Source organism: Protopterus annectens, chromosome 12.part0 (genome assembly GCF_019279795.1).
Source record: "Protopterus annectens isolate FY-2018-M chromosome 12.part0, PAN1.0, whole genome shotgun sequence".
NCBI lineage: Eukaryota > Metazoa > Chordata > Ceratodontiformes > Protopteridae > Protopterus > Protopterus annectens.
Genome location: NC_056746.1, coordinates 722,760,397 through 722,784,858, shown reverse-complemented (window position 1 = coordinate 722,784,858; position 24,462 = coordinate 722,760,397).

The window sequence follows — 24,462 nt, the reverse complement described above, 5'->3', positions numbered from 1 at the left end:
TTAAGTCAGAGTGAAATTAGAGTTCTAAATAATTTAAAGAGTTTTAAACATCTTAGATATATGAAGGCAGACAAGGGGGATTATCACAATGACATGAGAGTTATGTTAATGCAATTGAACAAATGCTCAGCAAGTAATTAGAATATAGAGAGGTTAGAAAATGTGATGTGTTGAAAAGTCATAGGAATGTATATGACAACTTATATGAATTATTAATGAATGCTGACATTAATCTGGAATTGTTCAATTGTTTGCATATTGATGAACCAAAAATAGGTGTACTGTTTGGTATCCCTAAATTACTTAAGAAATTTCAGAACCCCCCCCCCCCAGACCAATAGTTTCTGTGTCTAGATGTTGTACAGAGAATATTTCTCTGTTTCTTGATTATATTTTTATCCATTGGTTAAGAAATTTGAATTGCATATTAATGACTCATGGGATTTCCTTAATCAAATTAGAGAACTTCATGTGAGGACAGAAATTTCTGACAATATTTATTCCTTTGTTATGATTACAATGGATCTTTTTTTCCTTTATACGTCAATTCCTGTAGAAGAAGGGTTAGAATTTTTAAGTTATTTGTTTACAAAAATATGGGCTCTATGACACACATCAAGTATATCTATATAGAACTTTAACGGATATAGTGTTGGTGAATAATTATTTTATTTTTAACATTACGTTTTACAAACAAAAGAAGGGGGTAGCAATGGGGGCAATGGTAGCCCCCTCCTTTGCTAACTTAGTTTTAGGATGGTGGGAGAAAGAATTGTTACCGCACATTTCTATGTATGACAAGATTTTGATGTACTGCCATTTTGTCGATGATTTATTTTTTATTGTTTTATAAGCTGATTTTGATTTGAATTATTTTATGCTAGAATTGAACAACAGTTGCACTTTTCTAGAATTTACAAGTGGAAACTTTGGTCTTTATGTGAACTTTTTAGATATAGATTTAGAGTCGGATGGTGCCAGATTTATTTCTAGAATTCACAGAAAAGAAACTTTTAGCAATAGCTATGTCCACTTCAAAAGTAGGCATCCTATGTACATTAAAAGGAACATTCCACATATCCAATACATTAGAGCCTCCAGGATGGTCAGTGATGACCAAGATTTTTTGAATGAAATAGAATTTATCAAAAAGTTATTCTTGGAAAGAGGTTACAGCTTGGACTTACTTAATAATACAGCGGATGAAATTATTAGTGTTAGAACCAATACATTTCCACTCATTATTATGCATGGTTCCACTAGTAAACAGATTACCAATGAAGCAAGAGATGAATCTTTTAGCTTCTATTTTGCTTTAAGGTTTTGTTTGGACATGACTGTGGATTCCATGACCATTAAAAATATTGTCAAAAACAACTGGAAAATTTTACTAGGACATGAGGACATGGCAAAAGTAGTGGGGGATACACCCCAGTTGTAGAAAAGAAAAAAATGGAAAAATGAAACAACTCTTAGAATTTTCAGGGACGAAAGTTACAACACCTTGTACTAATAAGGTCTTTGGTGCTTACAAATGTTTGAACTGCAGGATGTGTAGGTTTATTTCTGAATATCCCTTCATAGACTTATCACATTGTAACAGAACTGTAAAAGTGCCAGGTAGAGTTGCTTGTTTCTCTACTGGAGTTGTTTATGTTGCTTTATGTAGGCCATGCACAGCATTTTATGTTGGCATGACTATCTGAAGTCTGGGTACTAGAATTAGGGAACATGTATATGCTATTACAACACATGATGAAAATAATGCACTTTACAAGCATTCTGTAAAATGTTCCAGTTTTAAAAAATTAATTTTTTCTGTTTTGGACGTGGTACATATGGACTTAAGGGGAGGTGATTTTAGGAATGAAGTTGAAAGGAAAGAAGTTGAGAGGCAGATTCGGTTGGCGGCTCACCTTCCTCCTAGTTTAAATGAAGCTGTAAATATCAAATGTTATTTAAAGTATAGAAAATCTGTCATTTATTCTGCTTGATGCATTAAGGGTTAACATCAGTGTTTTCCTATTGGTTAACTGTTTAACAAATTTGTTTTAAACATGGCTGCATTATTATGTGGTTGTTTCTGATGAAGTCTTTGGATGACTAGAGAATTAATAAATTTGGTTTACATTAAAATAATAGTTTTAGCACCTGTTTCCAGCAATGTACTTTTGCTGTTTGGTTGCTTCTCTGTGGTCCCTGGTTGTTTCATATTTTTGATGTTGGAAGAGGTGTGTGTGTGTGTGTGTAATGAAATTTCCCCAAACAAAAAAATTGCAGGGAATCATGCTCCCACATTTTTTTTGTGTTAGCTATATGTTTAACTGGAACTTCATGTGAATATATTCCATTTATCTAGTTTGCTGCTCGCAGGTTATTTATTGATCTCCTATAGGGGACCCATGCTGCTGTGTATGTATAACCTATGTAAGAGATGTTGGTTAGTGAATGTAGACATGGTGAGAAAGAAAAGGGTTGTCTGAGTTGAGAGGGGATGTATAACTAGATTTTTGAATATCAGGAAGTGAATGCTAGATGTGTAGTGCAGTTTAATACATGTGCACACCCACATGTGCATGTCTATGTAAAATACATGCACCTTAACACATTGCAGATCTTAATAAGTATATGAACACATTTGTAGTTCATGGAGCACAATAACTTCACTCTCAAACTGGCAAAAAAGATACTGAGGATTATGATGGGATCCCCAATTATTATGTGTTAGAGACAATGATGTCAAGGACATTCATAGGTAAGAACATGTCATAAGGATTATAATTAGTGAAGACTCTTTCATAAATCTGTGTGGTGCAATGGAGCTTCACCTGCTCTATGTACTACCAGTTACAGAACAAAATAATAAAAAGGTAGGAGCATGAAGTGTTTTACTGGTTTTCCAAGGCTTTTAAAGCCTTTAAAACACTTTAGTATTGCCAGTCACACATCAGTCAGAAATAAAGTGCCCTACTGAGGAATGGATTACTTTATAGCTTCACAGTTTCGGGTCTATATTAGAACATCGAAGTTCCAAAACTTCGAATGTTCTAATATCAATTCTCTAGGCTATGTCTTTCTTCCCAACAGGCCCTATTTATATTTTTGTGGAAGATAAGATCTCTAGAATGGGTATTAAGGGTATTAATTGTTATGTGGATGTTGAGACATTGCATGGGACTGGATGCTTTGAGACTTTGAAAGCTAGACAGAGGTTAACTCTTAACAGTCTGTAGGAAACAGAAAAGAGCGAAAGCACTTTAAGATGATCTGGGTAGCTTGAAGAAATTGTGTCTTTGATTACCATAGTAAAAACCTGGTCATATAACTAAACAAGTACATACAAAGGGACTATTATACTCTGTTATGGGCATATTATGGGCCTAAAGAGGGAGGAGCAGAGAGGTAAAATAACTTCCTTAGATTTGGAAGAAATACCCTTGGTGATTAGTCTGGTTTTCTAACAGCAGTGTATACATGATTATAACCAAAATATAGTACATTGTCAATGCAGCCAATGATAATGTCCAAGTCCCTAATAGCTGAGTCAACTTTCAAAGAGATTTCCCCTTTGTGGCAGGTGCATATTTTCCCCATTTTGCCTAAAGGCACAGTGTTGCATTTCTTGGCATTAGTTTTAGACCATAGTCCAGGCACCATCTTACTGATGTGTGTTCATCCCTCCTGAAGAATCAGGAAGTCATCTGCAAACTTAGTAAACCACAAACCCTTGATGTCAGCCTTGACATCAGACAAGTAAATACCAAAGAAAAGTGGTCCTAGGACTGATTTCTGTGAGACACCACTAGTAACCACCCCTTTTTGAAGACAGCATGCTTCCTACACTAATAGATTGGGTTCTTTCAGTTAGCCACTTTGCTATCCATCTGGTAACAAAGGGGTTTACGTTTTGTTTGATTACCTTGTTGATAAATTTAAAATGTCAGATGGTATCAAAGGCCTTGGCCAGGCCCAGTTAGGGAGTGTGAATTGATTTGCCAGAGTCTAATACATCAGTGACATGTACAAAGAAACCCATCAGGTTCATGAGGCAGGATATACCTTTACCAAACCCAAAGTGGCATGGGTCTGGGGCTTGCAGATTGCCTATGTCCTTGTTAATAAGTTCTATAATGATGTTTTCCATTGCTTTGCAGATAAAGGTGTTGAGACTATTGCTCTGTAGTTTTCGGAATCCGTAGTGGAACCCCACTGGTGCAGTGGGTTGACTGCCACAGTTCCCCATCCCTCTGGCATGAGTCTAGTGCACTAGACAGGTTATGCAGGTTTATTAGCAAGTCACCCAGACATTGTCTGGTGCTGACAGGAAGGCACTCTCGCACATTATTAGGACATATGGAACAAGTGTTTTTGATGTTGTAGAGGGCATCCCAAGCAAGCTCTGATGTGATCAGAGGGGTGGTCTGGGAGTACTAAGCTGAGAAAGTTAATGGGATATAAGGGAGTAAAAGAGCTGAATTTGTCTGCAAATATGTTGTCTATATCATCAGTGGATGAGTAAGTGTTATAGGCTCAAAGGATCATAGGAAGTTACTAGGCTACTGGCCCTTAGGACCTTACAAGCCTAGCCAAGAATTTAGCCCATGCTCTGACAAGTCAGCACCCTATGCCCCTGTCCAACAGGGATACAGGTGGAATCCCAGGGATGTATTTTCTGTTCCCCATCCAGTTATCCAGGTTGCACTTAAAAAGAGTTAATGAGGTACTCTGCTTGATGTGGAGAAGGAGTCTCTGGGACACAAATCTCTCCTCCAACAAGTCCTATTGATGTCATAGACCAGGTTGATGTCGCTCGTGGGGGTTACTCGAGTGGAGCTTCACTTGCTGATATGTAGCAATCCCATCGAGATGGGGTCTGAGATTGCATTGTTTGCCAGACAGAGGTCACATCTAAGGAGTCTGTATGAGACTGAGTAGAGGGACCAGGATTTTAGCCTATCTGTGTAGGGTAGATGTTTGAGGCCCTGGATTCTCCTTGTGAGGAACCTCTGTGATCTCTCCAGCTGCTGCATGTGCTTTGTGAGGTACATGCTGAAAGGGGCACTGTACTCAATAATGGGTCTTTTAAGGGAAGAATACAGGGATGTTATGACCTCTTTGTCCCTGGATGAGATACCCTTACTAATGAGGTGGGCCATGTAGAAAGCTTTTCATACAATGGAGGCAACATGGTGGTCAAAAGTCAGTTTACTATCAACCTGTGTGCCCAAGTCCCTCATGACTGACTGCATTCTAGGACCTTGTTATTAATGTGATAATTTGTGGGATGTCACTCTCCCCAAAGGTGATGATGATGCATTTTTTGGCATTCAGTTTGAGGACATGTTTCTGGCACCAGTCATTTGTTTTGGTGTGACCCTCTTGGAGGATGTCCACATCACTAGGGGAATTGATGACAGCAGCAGCTTGCAGTCATCCGCAAACTTGGTCAGCCATAGCCCACTGGTTTTGGCCTGTGCCTCAGAAAAATATATCCTAAACAACAGAGGCCCCAAGACCGATCTCTGGGGTTCACAGCTTGTTACGGTTTTACTGCTTGAGGTGGCTTCCCCTATTTTGTAATGGTGGTGTCAGGTTCCCAATTAATGGAGGTGTAGTTGAAGTCTCCCAAGAGAATAATACTAGGATCAGTTGGGAGGAATATCAATTTCTTTAGTTATGCCTCATGTGCAGCAGGTAAAATGGAGGGTGCATGGTAGTTAGCTATGATATGGTATGGAGTTCTTATTACAGTGAAAAGGATATGGAGAAGTTCCAGGTCATGTTTCTGGTTTAAGAGTCTGGATGTGAGATGGTTTGTTAGGAATACAGACATATCCACTCCTATAACACTGATTAGACACTTCACTCTGGCACACTTTTTATTTATATCTGTGAGTTATTTAACAACTTGTAAAGCTGTTTTTCCTTCTGCTGCTGTTCTTCTCTTGCCAGCACTGTCTTCAGTCAATCCCCAGCATGAACAAAAAAACAAGCCACCCTGGTGGACATCAAGCATAAATAGGTTATACAAAAAGAAGAAGAAGAAGCTAATGTCTAAGAACAAGAGGGATCTGACTCAACAGAGGAAGAACACCCTCCACAGCTTGAAGAAGCAGATTAGATATCTTGTAAATTCATATAAAGCCAGTCATGAAGCTAAACTAGTATCCCTAGCTAAGGATAATCACAAGGCATTCTTTAGCTATGTCAGAAATCTAAAATGGAAGGTCCAGCTTTGTGCCAAACTAGTAGTGGATGGTATCACTCATACTGACCCTGAGGACATCGCCAACCTGCTAGCAGACAGATTTGGTGCAAACTTCACTCCCCTGTCCCCAGCAGACCTACTTCAAAGCATACCTGTTACCGGTCCTTTACCTAGTATCTCCAAAGAGTGGGTCATAACCACAGTCTTCATGGCCAAAAAACGCAGCCTGTATGGGATCAGATAATATCACAGGCTGCCTACTAAATGGTCTAAAATAGGACCTAGCAAAATCACTTGGCATTCTCTTCAACCACAGTCTAATCACTGGTTTTGTCTCAGTAGAGTAGAAAACAACAACAGTAACTGCCTTGCACAAAGGAGGTCCATCAACTGACCCTGGGAACTATAGACCCATAAGCCTAACCAGCCTTATCTACAAGGCCATGGAGAGGATCATCATGGACCTTATCAACAAAGACATAGGTGACCTTCAAAGTCTTGACCCGACCCAATCTGGCTTTGTTAAGGGTAGATCATGCTTATTAAACCTAGTGGACTTATTCAAGAATGTCACCAAAGCACTGTAAGAAAGCAAAACAATACATACAGCCTATCTTATCTTAGCTAAGGCTTTTGACACAACCCTTCACTCAGGCATCATTGAGAAAACACCCAGCTGGGAATTAACCCATATGTCACTAGATGGGTAGACAACTGGCTCACAGACAGAATGCATACAATCAAAGTTGGGGATTCCACCTGTACCAGCAAACCAGTTACCTGTGGTGTACCACAAGGATCTTTGCTGGACCCCCCCCTACTGTTTGTAATCTATTTCTCAGAAGTCCAGGGGAAAAGAGGTGGCCTGTGGCTTACCAAGTTCGCTGATGACCGCAAGCTAGGTGCAATCATTGAGTCCCCCAACAGCATTGGCATACTACAAAAAAAGGGCTTACACAGACAAATGGCTGGTGCCAAAGCCATGGACTTAAGCTAAATGCAAAAAAATGTGTTATTATCCCTTTTGGCAAAGAGGAAGTCCCTGCAAATTGCAATATTAATAGTACCCCCCTTAGCTCAAAACCTGTGGTGAAAGATTTGGGAACACAGATTGATAGCAACCTTAACTTTGATCACGATCTGTCCATAGTGGTAAGGAAGGCCTTCTATATTGCACATCTCATAAGTAAGAGCATCGCATCTGGCCCTAAGGATGTATAACTCCAGTCTACTCGTCCCTCATCAGATCACTAATAAAGTATAATGGTCCCTCCTGTATGTACCTCACCAGACAACCGCAGCAGCTGGAGAGACCTCAGAGGTTTCTCATCAAGAAAATTCAGGACCTTCAACACATGGCCTACATGGACAGACTGAAAGCCCTGTCACTATGCTCTGTAGCTTATAGACTAATGAAAGGCAACTTGTGCCTGGCCTACAGAGCAGTCTCGGACCCTGCCCTAATGGAAATTCTGCATATCTGCAAGTCAAATGGGACAAGATACACTTGATCTAGGGATCTTAACCTAGCCTACAACATTGACAGGGCATGCTGGAGAGAGAGAGAGAGATATGCCTCACAGAGATTGCCACTCCTGCAGGAAAAAACTCCCAATTCACGTAAAACAGACCTCCTTACTGACCCTATTTAAGGCATAACTTAGACAACTGGATGGGAAACCATAAATTTACCCCGGGATGTCACCTGTGTACCTCTTGGATAAGAGAACTCAGTGCTGATCATAGACTTGTGCTGCAAATATAGACCATACAACTTGGTCAGTATGGGAACAAGGGTATAACATAGCCAGACTTATAAAGGTCTTAGGGCCAATAGTCCAATAAATTCCTATGAACCTATGAACTTATAAGATACGACCTGAATAGCAATTATGGATGCTTAACTGTAGAGAGCCTTCCTGAAATCAGTAAGTGGCTGAACAAATTTGCCTTTTTTCCTGTTTTTTGAGGTGGAAATCATGGTGCTCCATACACTACAAGCTTGTGATACACTTTTCTAGTCATTGTTATACACTTTTCTAGACATGTTCTAATCTTCCTCTGCAGCATATATGACAGTACTACGATGCCAAAAATGTTGACGCATTTGTAAAAACTTGTATCGGTGAAGTATCTAACAATGATTTATATCCAGTGGGCTGGATTGCAGCATACCAAATAACTAGCCATTTGAAACACATACAGAGCCCCAGAAAACACATGGTAGAATACAGAGAAAGAATTACCAGAGTTTCAGTGGCACCAATGTACCATGAGAGCTGAAATGGCAGCACACTGAAAGGGTGTGCAAATGAACAGAGGATGGAGTTGTATGTTAAGATATGCAGGGGCTGGAGATGTATATGAAGACAGTGCAGACTCACAGAAAATAGTGAAAAATGTTTGAGCGCTAACACAAAAACAGGTGTATAAATTAGAAGCAAAATGCAACACAGCCACATAGTTACTGCCTTTATGGTTAGGTTTTGCCAACCACTGTACCATAGTGCCAGAACAACATGACATACATATAGGTGTATAGCTGCATTTACTTACTGTGGGTCACATTCAGCTGAGACACAATATAGGAGTTATATGTATAATTTGACAATCATCCCTAGAAATATATTCCAAAATACTTAAAAACTCCAGGAAACAACACTGTCAATAAAAGGCAAAAATCAATGCTCTGTTATGTGATACAGAAGTCAAAATCAAGGGCTTAGTGACATACCTCATTTTATATACTTGAATAATGTTGTCATTGTGGTACAGATTCAATAAAGCCTACACAGCGTACTAAGACCGTGTGAGCACTGTAGTGTGATGTGCACGTAGTAGCACACTGTTTTGTGTTCAGTAAGTGGGTCTACATGGCATTTACAGCCACAAAAAGACTCCCCCATATTCAGCAAGCTATGCAAGGAGTGCCTGAATAGTGCAAGAGCTGCTGCATGCAATATGGACACTGAGCAATCCAGGAACGTGCCCCTGAGACATGCATGAGTGCGCCTACACTATTCCCGCATGGACACCACTGCTATATGCTAATTACCTCATTTTCTGGTGAAAACCATGCAAATGAGGTGAATTATTGATCCAGGAAGCAGGCAGGTGTCTGTGCAGGAATAGTGTAACCTGCAGAAATGTATTTGGTTACTAACTGAACACATTTCTGCAAATTACAAAATGGAGGCATGACAGCTCGAAAGAAAGCATGTATTCAATGTAGTTGGCATGCCAATGGCCAAATATATGGCCATTGGCATGAAAAAATAGTTGCAAATTTATAAAAAAAACAAGTTTTTTTTTTTTTTTTGGCCGATCTCGGCCATTTAAGCTTAGGGCAGTGGTGCGCAAATGGGATCACCCCGAAAATAAGAAAAAAAGAGGGAAATAAGCTTTTAAACCCAAAACAGCATTTTGTCATAATAGTCAATGGCATGCATAAGACAACAATACCAGGGAATAGTGGGTGCTAAGGGGGGAAAGCTCAGAGTGAGTGTAGTAACTATGAATTAACATTCTGGTTTATGCAAATGAGGGGATTGATACTGAATCACAGATTTCCATCCAACTGTGTAGGTGCAGCAACATCACTGTATAAGTCTAAGAGGTGGATGACCTCATAAGGGGAGTGTCATGCATGCTGTAAGCTTACTGGAGCTGTGTGGCCAGTGTTTGCCCTTAGCTAAGCAAAGCTAAGGAGGGTGGTGTGTCTGAGGCTGCCTAGCATTGTTTACATTGCCAAATGGATGTGCACACCGCACACCGGGTTTAAAAAAAAAAAAAAAACAGGAAATAGATCTGTTCACTTATGAACACTGGGTATGCACGGCGCACCTTGGGGCTTAAATGGGAAGGCAATGGGAAGGGAAAACAGCAATAGGAAGGCAATCAAGAAGAACTAGCATAGCTGGCAGGTAAAATGTATCAGAATCAGCCACTTATACAGGCAACAGCTCAGCACACTACTATAAAGTATGCAAACACCTTTCAGTCTGTATTTTTCCCACAAACTCTACACCCCTCGTGTACACAGATGGGGAAATTTTACCTGACAAAACTAACATAATGTTAGAGGTGTGCAAGAGGCTGAGGGTGATGAGGATGTGAATGCTGATGACCATTCCACTGTGAGGAGGAGTAGAATAGTGTACAGACCCAGGGTAACCTACCAGGGGCTACATGAGCTGGAGATAGTTGAGTGCTATAGGGTGGACAGGGTGACATTCTACAGCAAATTGTTGAGCTGTACCGGCCCTGCCTCACACACAGAACCAACTGAGGGTAACCCATCCCAGTGGATACCAAGGTATGTGTAGGCTTAAGAATACTAGCCACAGGTACCTTCCAAAGGGCAACTGGAGATATCATGGGGATCTTACAGGCATCAGCATCCAGGGTAATCCACCAGTTCCAGTATACCATGTCAGCACATGTCAGTGAGCACATACACTTCCTCAACACCCGTGAGGCATTGACCAGCAATATTCATCTCTTCTACCAAATAGCAGAATACCCTGAGGTAGTGTGTGCTATAGACTGCACACACATACACATCAAAGCACCACCCAGTGAGCAGGGTAGGGTCTACATAAACAGCAAGGGCTTCCCGTCCATCAACTTCCAGGTCATGTGTGATTATCTTGAATGTGTGTGCTGGCAGCCCTGGAAGCTATCACGACTCCCACATCTGGCATATGACACAGCTGTACCAGTCAATTGCCAGTGTGGACATCCCGTATGGCCACCTAGTGGGGGATGCTGGCTACACACTGGATCCATGGCTGATGACACCCCTCAAAAACGCACACACACCTGAACAAGAACTCCATAATGAGGCACAAACACAAACCAGAATCATAATAGAGCGTGTGTTTGGGATGCTCAAGTCACAGTTCTGCTGCCTGGACATATCTGGTAGAACCTTGCAGTACTCTCCAGCTACATGTACACAAATGGCCATAGTATGTGTCATGCTACACAATATTATCCTGCAGAAAGAGCTGCAGCTGGAAGAGCATGGGGAAAAGCCACACAGACCCCCACCATTGCCAAGGCCATCACAGGCACAGAGTGAGTTGGAGAAGGAACTACCTGAGCCTGCCTATGTAGGCAGAAGGAGGCATGCCCAGGCCCAGGTCTTTGCAAACAGGCAATGCATAGCACATACACTAGCACAGTAGGGACCCAGGGAATGGCACCTCTCTCTGACTCGCACATACAGTAAAAGGGATGCCAAACATGACACTGCCTGTGCTTTACCATGTATAGGGAGTGTACTATGTGCATCCAACATAGTCAGCCCTCCAGCACCATCCTCAATACTGGCCCAGCCACAAGCTAAGTCACTCTTCCTATCAATTACTGAATGAAGTAGTGTGTTCTGATAGAGGTATCTATGGTATGGACGCGAGCATGTAAGGGAATCGGGTGGCTGAATGCAAAGGCAGCAGATAGTGGACACCTATATGTGCAGCATGAAATCCATAACAAATACTGGTGTCAACAGACTAGGCAGTACTAGACAAGGTGACAAATCCCACTGCAGTACATGGGGTGGCCCAAATGTGTGTCCATAGGACACAAACATGCATGTCAGTGAGGCTCACATACCCACTACCAGCCTCAGCCAGCAGGACATGTGTAGATGACCATAAAGAAATGCTGGGCTAAGGCCTCCAATTGATGGTAATGATGAACAGCGCCCCCTCCAGACCTGCACAGGCAGACTACAACAGGTCTGGCAGTTGTATGTTAGTTCTGAAGGGTAAGAAGTCTGAAACTGAAATGTAGGTCAATAAAACCTAAGACCTGTACTCTACTGATATGTCTCCAGTCTGCATAATAGGTCAGAATACAATATGAAATGGAAGCCAACAGAGTACCTGAAATATCAGTACAGTCTTAGCAAATGTTTAAAGTCATCAGGTGTGCCCCCCCACACACACACACAATCCTATGTAGAAATGCAGTAACATGTAAGTGTGAGGAGTAATATCAGTGGAGCACAGATTACCCGAGCTGGCCCAATCTACAGGATAGATTGTTGCATGTGTACAATGTGCAGGGATCTGTGTGTTAGGTTGTTGTGTGTTTAATATTGTCTGGAAATGGTCAGCATGTAGGTATGGAGGGTTGTGTCTCGGTGGCCTGTGGGTAGTACTGTGGTTAACAGGGCTATGTTCCGATAACTACAGTGCCAACCACAATGCTTCTCAGCAATACCCATGTCAGCAGTCATCCATACTCACTGTCCAGATGTCAATATCTGTCATCGTCTGAAAGATGGACATGCCATGAATGTGGGCCCATACATACACACAGTGTACAAAGGTGTAAGTACCCTAGACAGAGTACATAAAATTTAACTGTCAACTGCACACACCTTTGGAATTGTACATACAGGTTAGCAGCACATTAGTTATCTATGTAGTATGGAATACTGATGTAGTCTGGCTAATCACTGGCAGATCACAAAATGGACAGTTATGAAGTAATGAGAGACTGCCTATGTCCCCGCACAAGGCAGCATAAGGGGAATGTCCCAGGTATATCTGTGAGTCAGCTTCAAGTAGCTTCCATGTCACACATGCATTCAGCTCACCCCACCATCAGCCACAGGTTTATCACAGGCCATATCCTTGCTGTTGGGAATGAGTACAGTATGACCCCACTTCTGTATGGGAATACCCACAGAATGCAGCATGCTGAAGAGGTGTCTATGCAGGTGAGTCCCTAGCTATAAGCGGCACCCTGCCTGCATCCAGACCAATGGATCAATAAGGACAGGAACTATTGCCATTAACACCTTGCACACTTACCCTGTCACACCAGAGGAATCCACTGGTTCACAGCCTGGGAATGTAGGAGTGACAGAATGCACTGGACTGCTACAGATGGCCTGCATTACTACCAAATTCCCTACAATGCTTTGTCAAAGGCCTGTGCCTCATCCATAGTGCCAATGTATGGTATCTCATGGGCACCCAACTAAAAACTTAACACAGTCAGCAGAACACAAATGCAAGGCCATGTTGACAAATCCCAGTAGCATGCCCCCCATGTCCTACTGAATGAACTGTGGACCAATCCATAAATACCACTGAGATGAAGGGCCGACTGTAGGGATACGCCTCAGATATTGCTCGCATAATGTTAGGAAGAGGACAGAATAACAGAGTGGGGGGGCTGTAGAAGCATGGGCATCATGGAGTTTGTGAAGTTTGAAACTCTGGTGTGTCCCCATACTTCCCCTGCCTGCAAACCCAGTAATGAGTGGCTACTACAAACCTATTCATAAACTACAATGTGAAGGGGAACTGACTAGATATATGAGCCCTGCCACTGGGTAAACTGGGTGAATCTGTATAGCTGAGAGGTATGGCCACAGCAGGATACGGCCATTCTGTTAAGTCGATATATGTACAAGAAGTGGATCCTTGGCCACCATAGTACCAAGGTGCTGCGCCATTTACACAGACCTATTAGCAAGTGTCTGCAGCTACCCCTCCAGAATGGCATTAGTGTGCAAGAATGTGTAGGCTGCAGACCACAATACTGGACTCAGCTTCATTCATCTTGTCTTTCCCAGGAAATAACAGTGAGCTAATAATAATATCTGTCAGCAGTTGATGATATAATACATCAGTGTAAAACAGTACATATGTCTGAATATCTCTGTTAACACCAACCATGTAGCACAATCAGCACAGACAGCAATAGTTACAGTATCCCCCTATCTGTCGCCCATTGTGACTCCATATTTTCGATCTATCTACAGATATCCTGCGGTGGTTCAGTGGTAGCATTGTTGCCTTACAGCAAGAGGTTCTCCTGTTCGATTCTCGGCTGGAGTGCGGGGAGTGCCTTCTGTGTGGAGTCTGCACGTCCTCCCTGCGGTTGGGTGGGCATTCGAAAGACATGCTTAAATGGGTGTGCCTTCGTTGATGGTTGAATGTCGAGCTGGCAACTTGGCATTTGTGAAAATCTACTGCCAATCATTAGCGGACCAGAGTTCTGCTCTGGCAATCCCTAACTGGGAAAAGCCGTAAGACATACAACATCTACAGATATCCTGCAGAAACAGGTTGCTAGCTGTAGTTGTAGGACACCAAACCCTGGACTGGAGTACAACCCTACCTGGAATGGATTCACACACTCAGTACAGAAGGGCATACTGGGCATGTTCTTACACTTAGAGAAATGAAGCCCATGTTTGACAACATGGTGGACTATACATATCTGTCATTTGCAGATGTCTGTGCACATACACCAAATTGTGCACCATTTATGCTTCACACACACATGGGATAGGAATACTCACACATATCCAAGGCCAACACACTATAATATGTCAGACATACACACACAGAGATGTGGGGAAGAGAGAGACCGACAGTGAGAGAGAGAATTCCATTATGAGGCCTGTCCCACCCACTACACATCCAATTGGCCACTATCACATGATGTGCTGATGTCAATCACTGTAGACATTCCTTTTGGTAGGCCTCAGCCCTATAGTGTCTGTGGTTCTTGTGATAACTGTGTAACACGATAGTAAAAATCAGTATTCATGTACCATTTGTATACTCAGGCCTGTCAAATGTAAAGTTCTGCGTGACTGAGTGTGTGTATGTGTTTCCAGAGGAATGATTTATGGACCATTCACACACACTGCACTTCCCATTATCAACATTTAAACTCCTGCTGATGTCAGTCACCTTGAAATAACCCTTTGGCCAAAATTCAGTCTTATAAGATATGTGGCAGTTGCAATATTTGGTAGGAGTTATAATCCTAAATATGGCAACTGTTAAACTCTGTGTGTGTGTGTGTGTGTGTGTGTGTGTGTGTGTGTGTGTGTGTGTGTGTGTGTGTGTGTGTGTGTGTGTGTGTGTGTGTGTGTGTGTGTGTGTGGAGGTGAATGATTTTGAGGCCATTCATGCTCACTACATCTCCCATTGCCCTATTTTAGCATGCCTGCTAATGTCGGTCACCTTGAAATAACCCTTTGGCCAAATCTCAGCCCTCTAAGCTATGTGGTGCTGGTGATAACTGTGTAATACTGTAGTGTAGCAAACTAGTTAGATAGGAATTCTAAACCTGGTCCTGGCAACTGTGATAATGTGTCTGTTTGTGTGAGAAAGAGTGTGTGTGTCTTTGTTGATACCTGATTTTAGGGTCATTCACACTTACTACATTTCCCTTACCCCTTCTTTAGCACTGCTGCTGATGTCACTCATCTTCAAAGATGCATTTGGACAATTGCCCAACATATAAGCTTCATGGTGCTTGCAATAAATACCTAACACTGTAATAGCAATACCTAGCTAGGTAGGGGTTTGAAACTCATCACTGGCAAGTTTGTGTTTGTGTGTGTGTCATCAGTATCCTGTGTGGGTGTTGGGGTGATTGTGTAATAACAGGATCCATTGTAATGTGGGTTTTGCTACATTATTATATTGAGGACCTATATGTCCCACTGTCCACACATTACATGGCCAACAGTTGTCAAACACTGTAGAGGTTGTTGTAGACAATCCACAGCCATAAATGTCTACTGCCATGTGCAATGACTATGTGACAGTATAGATTAGTGAACAATATAGGCAACCATTATAATACCCAGAGACCACTCTCCACCCATGGATCATACACAAACACTTGACTTTTTCTTTCTTTCTTCCTTTCTTTCTTTCTTTCTCTGTGTCACTATGTCTCTCTCCTCTCTGATAGATGTGGAAAAATATATATGTTTTGCATAGGCAGCAGCTTGACTTTTGTAGGTAATGCTCATGATCAGCTGATGGTCTGTGCACAAATTGGAATCCCCCACTTGCTAATTGCATGTGTAACAGCTGTGGTATCATTGCTATAGCCAATTGCATGGAAACACACTCCTATACCTAAACACTTCATGTGGGTGTTGGCCCTTTTCCTTCACTGTGAGCAGGACTTCATGTGGGTAGTTGGAAATACCTCTTACAACAAACACTGTGGAGACATGCCAACAAACTGGAGGGGGATGTTCGAGACATGGGGACAGAATGTAAGTATTGCTGTTCTATATTTGAAGTAATGTTAGTTTAACAGGGTTTGTGTGGATATGGCTGTTCTGCATGATTTAAAGTCTGGCATGACAGTGTTATGTGGCTGAGAAAACTCTCACCTATAGGGCTATCTACAGACTGGCCAGAGTTTGGAGTCTTACATGTGGTGTGTTACTCACACATTTTCTGTCTTTATAAATGCAGTAGCATAGTCTGATGATTGCAGTCAGTAAATGGTAACATCCATGTGTGTTACTGACTTCATATCCCTCAGAAGAGATATGTCGCAATGAGCCCTGTTACACCAGGAATTTTCTCAGTTTATCACAGCAATATGTCAATATTGGCCTTGTGTTTGTGCCTCTGTCCCCCAAGTCTGTCACCCTTTGTCCATATGTCATGCAGTAAGAGGTGGATATGTACAGTATATCATTATTTACTGACATCATTCCTGAAGTTAGTGATATATCAGACTGCCAGACATGTTATGTATAGGAGGCCTTATATTTGAGGGCAAAACCTGAACATTCTGTTGTAGTCTGTACAGTAGTGAGGTCTGTGTACATATGGTGATTGTTGACAGAGTGTCAGTATTGTGTAGCAGTGTATTGTGAATATGTTATTTGGCCTGTGTACAGACTGGGGTAGATGTCAGTGTCCTTGGTCCTGTTCTATCTGATTTTGCATGCTGCTCCAGTTTCTGGTACTTTATCAGCTTATATGTTTGTAGGGCCAAACTGAGACATGTCCCATACCACAATCAAGCATCAGATTACACTGTGAATTGGACCATATATATAGGGTCAGTGTGTGACTGGCAAATATGATGATGAGTTTTGTTCACACAGTCCATATACTGTACTATTAATTAGGCTTACCATAATGTAACTGTGTTGAGATTGGTTGTGGGTATGCACTTTCACACTTGTGTCTGTTAGTCTGTGCTGTTACATGCCTGTACTGCCTGCTGTATTTGCAATTACATGTGTATTCCCCCATAGGTAAATTGGGTTAGTGTTGTGGCAGTCTGCTTGTAGTTAAAACAGTGCTTAGTGACATGCCTAGCAGCTCAGTGTATTCACCCTAATGTGATGTTATGTCCAGATATTTGTCAGATGTACTGTTGCCTGGCCACTATATGTGTTGTGTATTTCTGACAAAGCAGTGGGATGCTGTGAAGATGTATGTCACTAACTAGTGGGAAGTATGTGGATTTGGGACCTCTGCTCCTCCAGTTAATATGTGTTAGGACAGACAGGAGGGTGTGAATGCATCTACTGTGTGAGTTTATCTACTCCAGTATTTGTGATATATCCCCATTTTTCTGGCTTTAAACATCCCCTTTGTCAGGCTTGGTCCACATTTCTTGCACTAAGGACTTCTATGTATACCTCTCGACTGACCAGATTGTTTCAGACCAGGAGTGGCCTTAGGTCAACTGGTGCCCTAGGCAAAAGGGCTCCATGGCACCTCCACCACACCACCCGGTGCCCCCATCCTGGTCTACCTACCTAAAATAAATAGTAGAATAGCGCCCATGCTAGAGCAGCACCCTAGGCAAATGCCTAGTTGGCCTATGCCTAAGGCCGGATATGTTTCAGACTGTCCACATTTATTGCTCATATTTCTGCTGTATTCCACAGACTCATTACTGTGATTTGTGTGGTACTTTACTATGATGATTTTATGATGTCTGTCAATAACTGATGGCATACATGTCAGTTTCAAAAGAGCCTTCTTTCACAACATGTATGTTGACACAACCCCTGTTACTGTAGCAACATTCTACATTTATATCTGCAATATTTACATTACGTTCCCTTACACGAAGAGGTTGAGAGTTATGGTGCTGAGGTATGACTCCAGTACATGAATAAAAAATACTGCAGACAAACGACTGAAGAAAACAAAAATCAGACAAAGGATACTTGGCTCTCAAAGAACTCCCAAAAATATAATAGAGTAAACTCTTTCATACAGGCAAATGCCTATACTTCATCAGACTCAATAAAATGCACCAAAACATATTTGCTTAAATAAGAAATCACATACTTGATCCATTAATTAATTGTGACCCACCCTAAGCAGTCACATAACTTAGTTAGATTGGATTGAGTAAAGTAAAAATAAAGTGACATAAAGACAACCCTTTTAACTTGTCACCCTTCAAAAATAAAAACTTTGAAAGAATATATAAGGAAAGAATAAGGCAGCACATTAAATAACCTGCTAACAGACTTACGGCTTTTTGCCAGAAGTATAGCTCTCAAATTGTTATTTTATAGAGATGAGACAAGTTTCTCTGAAAATTTATGTACACAGAGTGCCTGTTTATTTAAACGTAGGAGTACTTTTTCTCCTCCAATATCTGGGGTTGTTGAAACTTTTGTTAAGTTATGTGAGAGGGATATGTACACTTATTTCCTGGATGGGTATAAGAAATGTTTATATTTCAATATGTCTAAGCAGGAGAACTTGTCCCTGAAGAAATTAACACAAGATAGCTCTATTGCTATCAGACCCGCAGACAAAGGGGGAGGGATTGTGTTACTTAATAGGAAGATTATGATAGGTATATGCAGTCCATGCTTAGTGATCATTTAACATATAAAAGCATAGATGAAAAAGATTTAGATAAAATACTTAGAGATATTAATGACACACTATATGATTTATTGATGTGTCGACAGATCAGCAAAGACATATATGAGTTTTTTCATACTAGCCATCCTCAACTCCCAGTCATAAAAGGATTACCAAAAATGCACAAAGGGATATATCCACCTCCCATACATCCCATAGTCTCGGGAGATGGATGGAGTACGGAAAATATTTCCATCTATTTAGAAAAATGTCTGAGACCCCTTGCTAATAATATCCCGACTGTCTTAAAGGACACCTACCAACTTTTGGAATTTTTGGATAACCTGGAAGTTGAGTTATGCAGAGATAGGCCTCTTTTAATAACCATGGATGTCCAGAACTTGTTCACTTGTATCCCAAACGACAAGGGCATTGATCTAATTAGAGATTTATTACAAGCCTCACCATCAATAGACTGCAATATGCAGTTATTGATTTACCAGCTGCTAGATTTGGTCTTAAATAACAATGTTTTTTGTTTTAAAGAGCAGATGTTCTTGCAACTAGCAGGGGTTGCCATGGGCACCCCCTGCGCGAACACATATGCCAATCTAGTGGTTCATCAGTGGGAAAAGGAATTTTTGTTCAGTCATGAATCTTTCAAAAAATGCTTGGTTTATAAGCGTTTTGTGGACGATGTCCTTGTGGTTTGGGATGGCAGTGAGCAAGATTTTCTTTTGTTTGTATCATACTTGGAAACTACTACTAGCTTTTTAAGGTTTACCATAGAAACTTCACATGACACCATAAGTTTCCTTGATGTAAATCTTAGTATTCAGAATAATAGGTTATTGTCTTCTCTGCACAGGAAGACTTGTTGGAAGAATGCCATATTACGATATGACAGTATGCACCCTCGTCATATCTTCAAAGGGATAGTGAGATGCCAATTTCAGAGGTTATTGAAATTATGTAAAGATCCCATGAATTTGAATATGGAATTAGAGAAAATGGAACTTATTTTCATAGAAAGGGGTTATGATGCTAAACTAATAAGGCGTATTAAATCTGAAGTATTGGGAGAGCCTAGAAATTCAGAAAATCAAATTATTACTAAAACAGGCTATGGAAATAGGGCTAATAGCACTTTTTCTAGCAAAGCCATGTTTGTAACTACATACACAAATGACAGTCTAAATATTAAGAAAATCATTTCCAAACACTGGGGTATTCTAACCCTAGATGATAAAGTACTAAATATAGTAGGGGCTACACCCAGACTTGTATTCAGGAATAATAAGAATTTAAAAAGACTGCTTTGTGTTGATCACAATACTAGAGTAAGAGATATTAGCATAATGGACAGGAGTATATCACAAGAAACTGGGACTTATCCATGCAGAAAATGCAATTATTGTGGTTATATATCAACATCACAAAATTTTATACATCCTAATTTAGATTTTTCCTTTACCCCCAGGTTTACTGCCAATTGTAACACCTCAGGCCTCATTTATTTAGCAACATGCCATTCTTGCCCTGCGTTTTATGTGGGCATGACTAAAAGGAAACTTAAACATAGGCTATACAACCATATATATGATATAAGGAATAATAATCAGGTAAATGCCCTAGCTAAACATATCTCTATTTATAAAGAACATGGTTTTGTATTCAGAGTACTTCAGATTATTCCCAGAATCATCGAAGGAGATTATATGAATTATTTAGAGAGCAAAGAACTTGGATGGGTCTTTAAGTTAAGAGCCCACTACCCTCCAGGCCTTAATAATTATGTCTCTTTGCGATCTGTATTAAAATCTCGCAAATAATATCTTATGCATGATTGTGTTAGTCATATTATTTACTTCTATGAGTTTTAGGTTCAGCATTCTGTACATAAATATGTTTACATTATATGTCTTTATGCATATATATATGATACAGTGATTTTGCACTTGTACATTTTTGTATTTGTATTTTTATACATCTGTATTTAGGCATTGTTTATATTTATATATGTATATATACATATATTTTTATATAGGTTTTATGTCTTTGGATGATGTACTATTTTGCAATTTCATTTATAGTTTTTATATATGAGTTTAATTTGATTTATATGAGGAGGCTTTATTAGTCATGTATTTAAACATATTTGAACATCTTATCAGTGTTTGTTACTGATACAGGATGCCTTTGTTATATACTCTTTCGTCAAGTTACTGTCACTTTATCTGGCAAGTTTTTTAGGCACAGGTAGTTCAAGGAGAACTCTAAGATGTGTTTCAATTAATCAATTGATGATCCACCCTACCTTTTGGCTATTCGCCATTGGAGAATTTGAATTAATTGAATAATTGGAATGTGTTTAAGTAAGATGGTTTGTTCCCTAGTCTTTGATCTGAAGAAGCGTAGTAATACGCGAAAGCGCTCATCCACAGTTTTATTCTAATAAAAGATTTTGGTTTTTACAACTGCTGCTGCCGTTCTTGTGCCTGAGACTGTACGTGTTTTGTTGCTCCTAGTCCATATACTGTACTATTAATTAGGCTTACCATAATGTAACTGTGTTGAGATTGGTTGTGGGTATGCACTTTCACACTTGTGTCTGTTAGTCTGTGCTGTTACATGCCTGTACTGCCTGCTGTATTTGCAATTACATGTGTATTCCCCCATAGGTAAATTAGGTTAGTGTTGTGGCAGTCTGCTTGTAGTTAAAACAGTGCTTAGTGACATGCCTAGCAGCTCAGTGTATTCACCCTAATGTGATGTTATGTCCAGATATTTGTCAGATGTACTGTTGCCTGGCCACTATATGTGTTGTGTATTTCTGACAAAGCAGTGGGATGCTGTGAAGATGTATGTCACTAACTAGTGGGAAGTATGTGGATTTGGGACCTCTGCTCCTCCAGTTAATATGTGTTAGGACAGACAGGAGGGTGTGAATGCATCTACTGTGTGAGTTTATCTACTCCAGTATTTGTGATATATCCCCATTTTTCTGGCTTTAAACATCCCCTTTGTCAGGCTTGGTCCACATTTCTTGCACTAAGGACTTCTATGTATACCTCTCGACTGACCAGATTGTTTCAGACCAGGAGTGGCCTTAGGTCAACTGGTGCCCTAGGCAAAAGGGCTCCATGGCACCTCCACCACACCACCGGTGCCCCATCCTGGTCTACCTACCTAAAATAAATAGTAGAATAGCGCCCATGCTAGAGCAGCACCCTAGGCAAATGCCTAGTTGGCCTATGCCTAAGGCCGGCTATGTTTCAGACTGTCCACATTTATTGCTCATATTTCTGCTGTATTCCACAGACTCATTACTGTGATTTGTGTGGTACTTTACTATGATGATTTTATGATGTCTGTCAATAACTGATGGCATACATGTCAGTTTCAAAAGAGCCTTCCTTCACAACATGTATGTTGACACAACCCCTGTTACTGTAGCAACATTCTACATTTATATCTGCAATATTTACATTACGTTCCCTTACACGAAGAGGTTGAGAGTTATGGTGCTGAGGTATGACTCCAGTACATGAATAAAAAATACTGCAGACAAACGACTGAAGAAAACAAAAATCAGACAAAGGATACTTGGCTCTCAAAGAACTCCCAAAAATATAATAGAGTAAGCTCTTTCATACAGGCAAATGCATATACTTCATCAGACTCAATAAAATGCACCAAAACATATTTGCTTAAATAAGAAATCACATACTTGATCCATTAATTAATTGTGACCCACCCTAAGCAGTCACATAACTTAGTTAGATTGGATTGAGTAAAGTAAAAATAAAGTGACATAAAGACAACCCTTTTAACTTGTCACCCTTCAAAAATAAAAACTTTGAAAGAATATTTTACCTCAATTTAACTACATATAAATACAAAAACATTTAAAAATGTACGTATGCATATATGATAAAAATATTCAATATATCGAAGAGCTTACAAGTGTATACATATAAGAATATATATGTATAACAAATATATATATGAAAACTACATATAAAATCTTCATATTAAATCTATGAACTATGCTATCTCATCTCATTAGGCTCCTTAATTGCAATATACATGCTATGGAACAAATATCATTGATGCCCGGGTACTAAAAGGCATCATGTCTAAGTTGCCAAAGGAGTTCACATCTCTCCAGCCGTAAAGAGACCGGTCCACCCCTAATTGATCCAACCACTTGGTCAATAACACGAAACCCAAAGGAGTGATCTGGCTAGGTGACTATATTGCCTAACAAGAGCGTTTTCAACCTTCCCATTCCTTATAGCATATAAGTGTTCATATAAGCATTCTCTGAGTTTCCTATCAGTTTTTCCTATATGGAAAACTGGACAACACTTGCACTTAGTCAAATGAATGATACTTTTTAGAGTTACAATTAAATCTCCCATTACTGGACAACTTAGTGTCTCGGATGATAAAAGGAAGACCTGTATCAATAAATTTACAATAAGGGCATGATTCACATTTTAACATAGCCTTAATCCTAGAATTTTTGGCTTTTCCATGTTCTAGGATAGATTTCAAATTTTTTCCCCTTCTGAATACAACAGTGTGTTTAATGGGCAATTTATTACTTACATTTTCATCTGCTAATAGTAAATCCCAGTTCTTACACAAAATTTGTTTCAGTAGACAGGCCTCATTGCTAAAAGTAGTGATAAAGCTGAATGAAAAGTCAAAAAGGGAATTGGAAGTCTGATTATCCACCATATTAACTGTGGTTCCCATAGAGTATAGCATTTCAGCTCTAACATTATTTAAAATGGCTCTAAAATGCCCCGTATTTCTCTTACGAGTGACCTCATTTAATACATCCTCTGCCAACATTTGTGGGTAACCACATTTCAAAAATAAGTTCTTTAAGATTATAGTACTAGAACCATAAACCCTTGCATGCAAAGCTGGACTCTGAGTACTGAGTATCTTGTTCTAGGTGTTTGAACTGTATGTTTATATGTATCTCCTATTGGATATTGATCTGATATGTTGACATTAACTGTAGACTACTATGTTCTTTGGATATGTCATTGGGGACTGCTGTCATGTAGTAATGGCATACCTTTCAGTTTCAGATGTGTATCTTTCAATACATTCATCCTAATGCATAGCCTGTCGGCTATCTTCTTTCTGTCTGTCCTCTGTAATCATGTGCAGATGTCAGGTATTGCTATGGCCATACCACTATGTAGATGGCCACATTGTATTGTGCTGTGGGCCTGGACATTGCTGCTAGTTCTGACACATGGGACATTTCTTAATGTGTGCCTTGCCCCATTTCCTTGACTGTGTGAGGGACATTACAGAGGTGGTGGCCTACAAATTTACATACAGTGGGTGGCAATATGTCACAGGACAGGACATGTAGAGTCAGCCAACCAACATGGGGGACATATCCCCAGATTTGTGAACACATTCTATGTCTTCAGTGCTCTTATACACATGGTGGATTAATAGCTTGACAGGGTTTGTGTGGACATGCATTTACTGTGTGACGTCATGACTCACAGTGATATGTCTCTGACATACCTCTCCACTGGAACACTGTCCACAGACTGGTCACATATCTGCCTGCCATGTTTT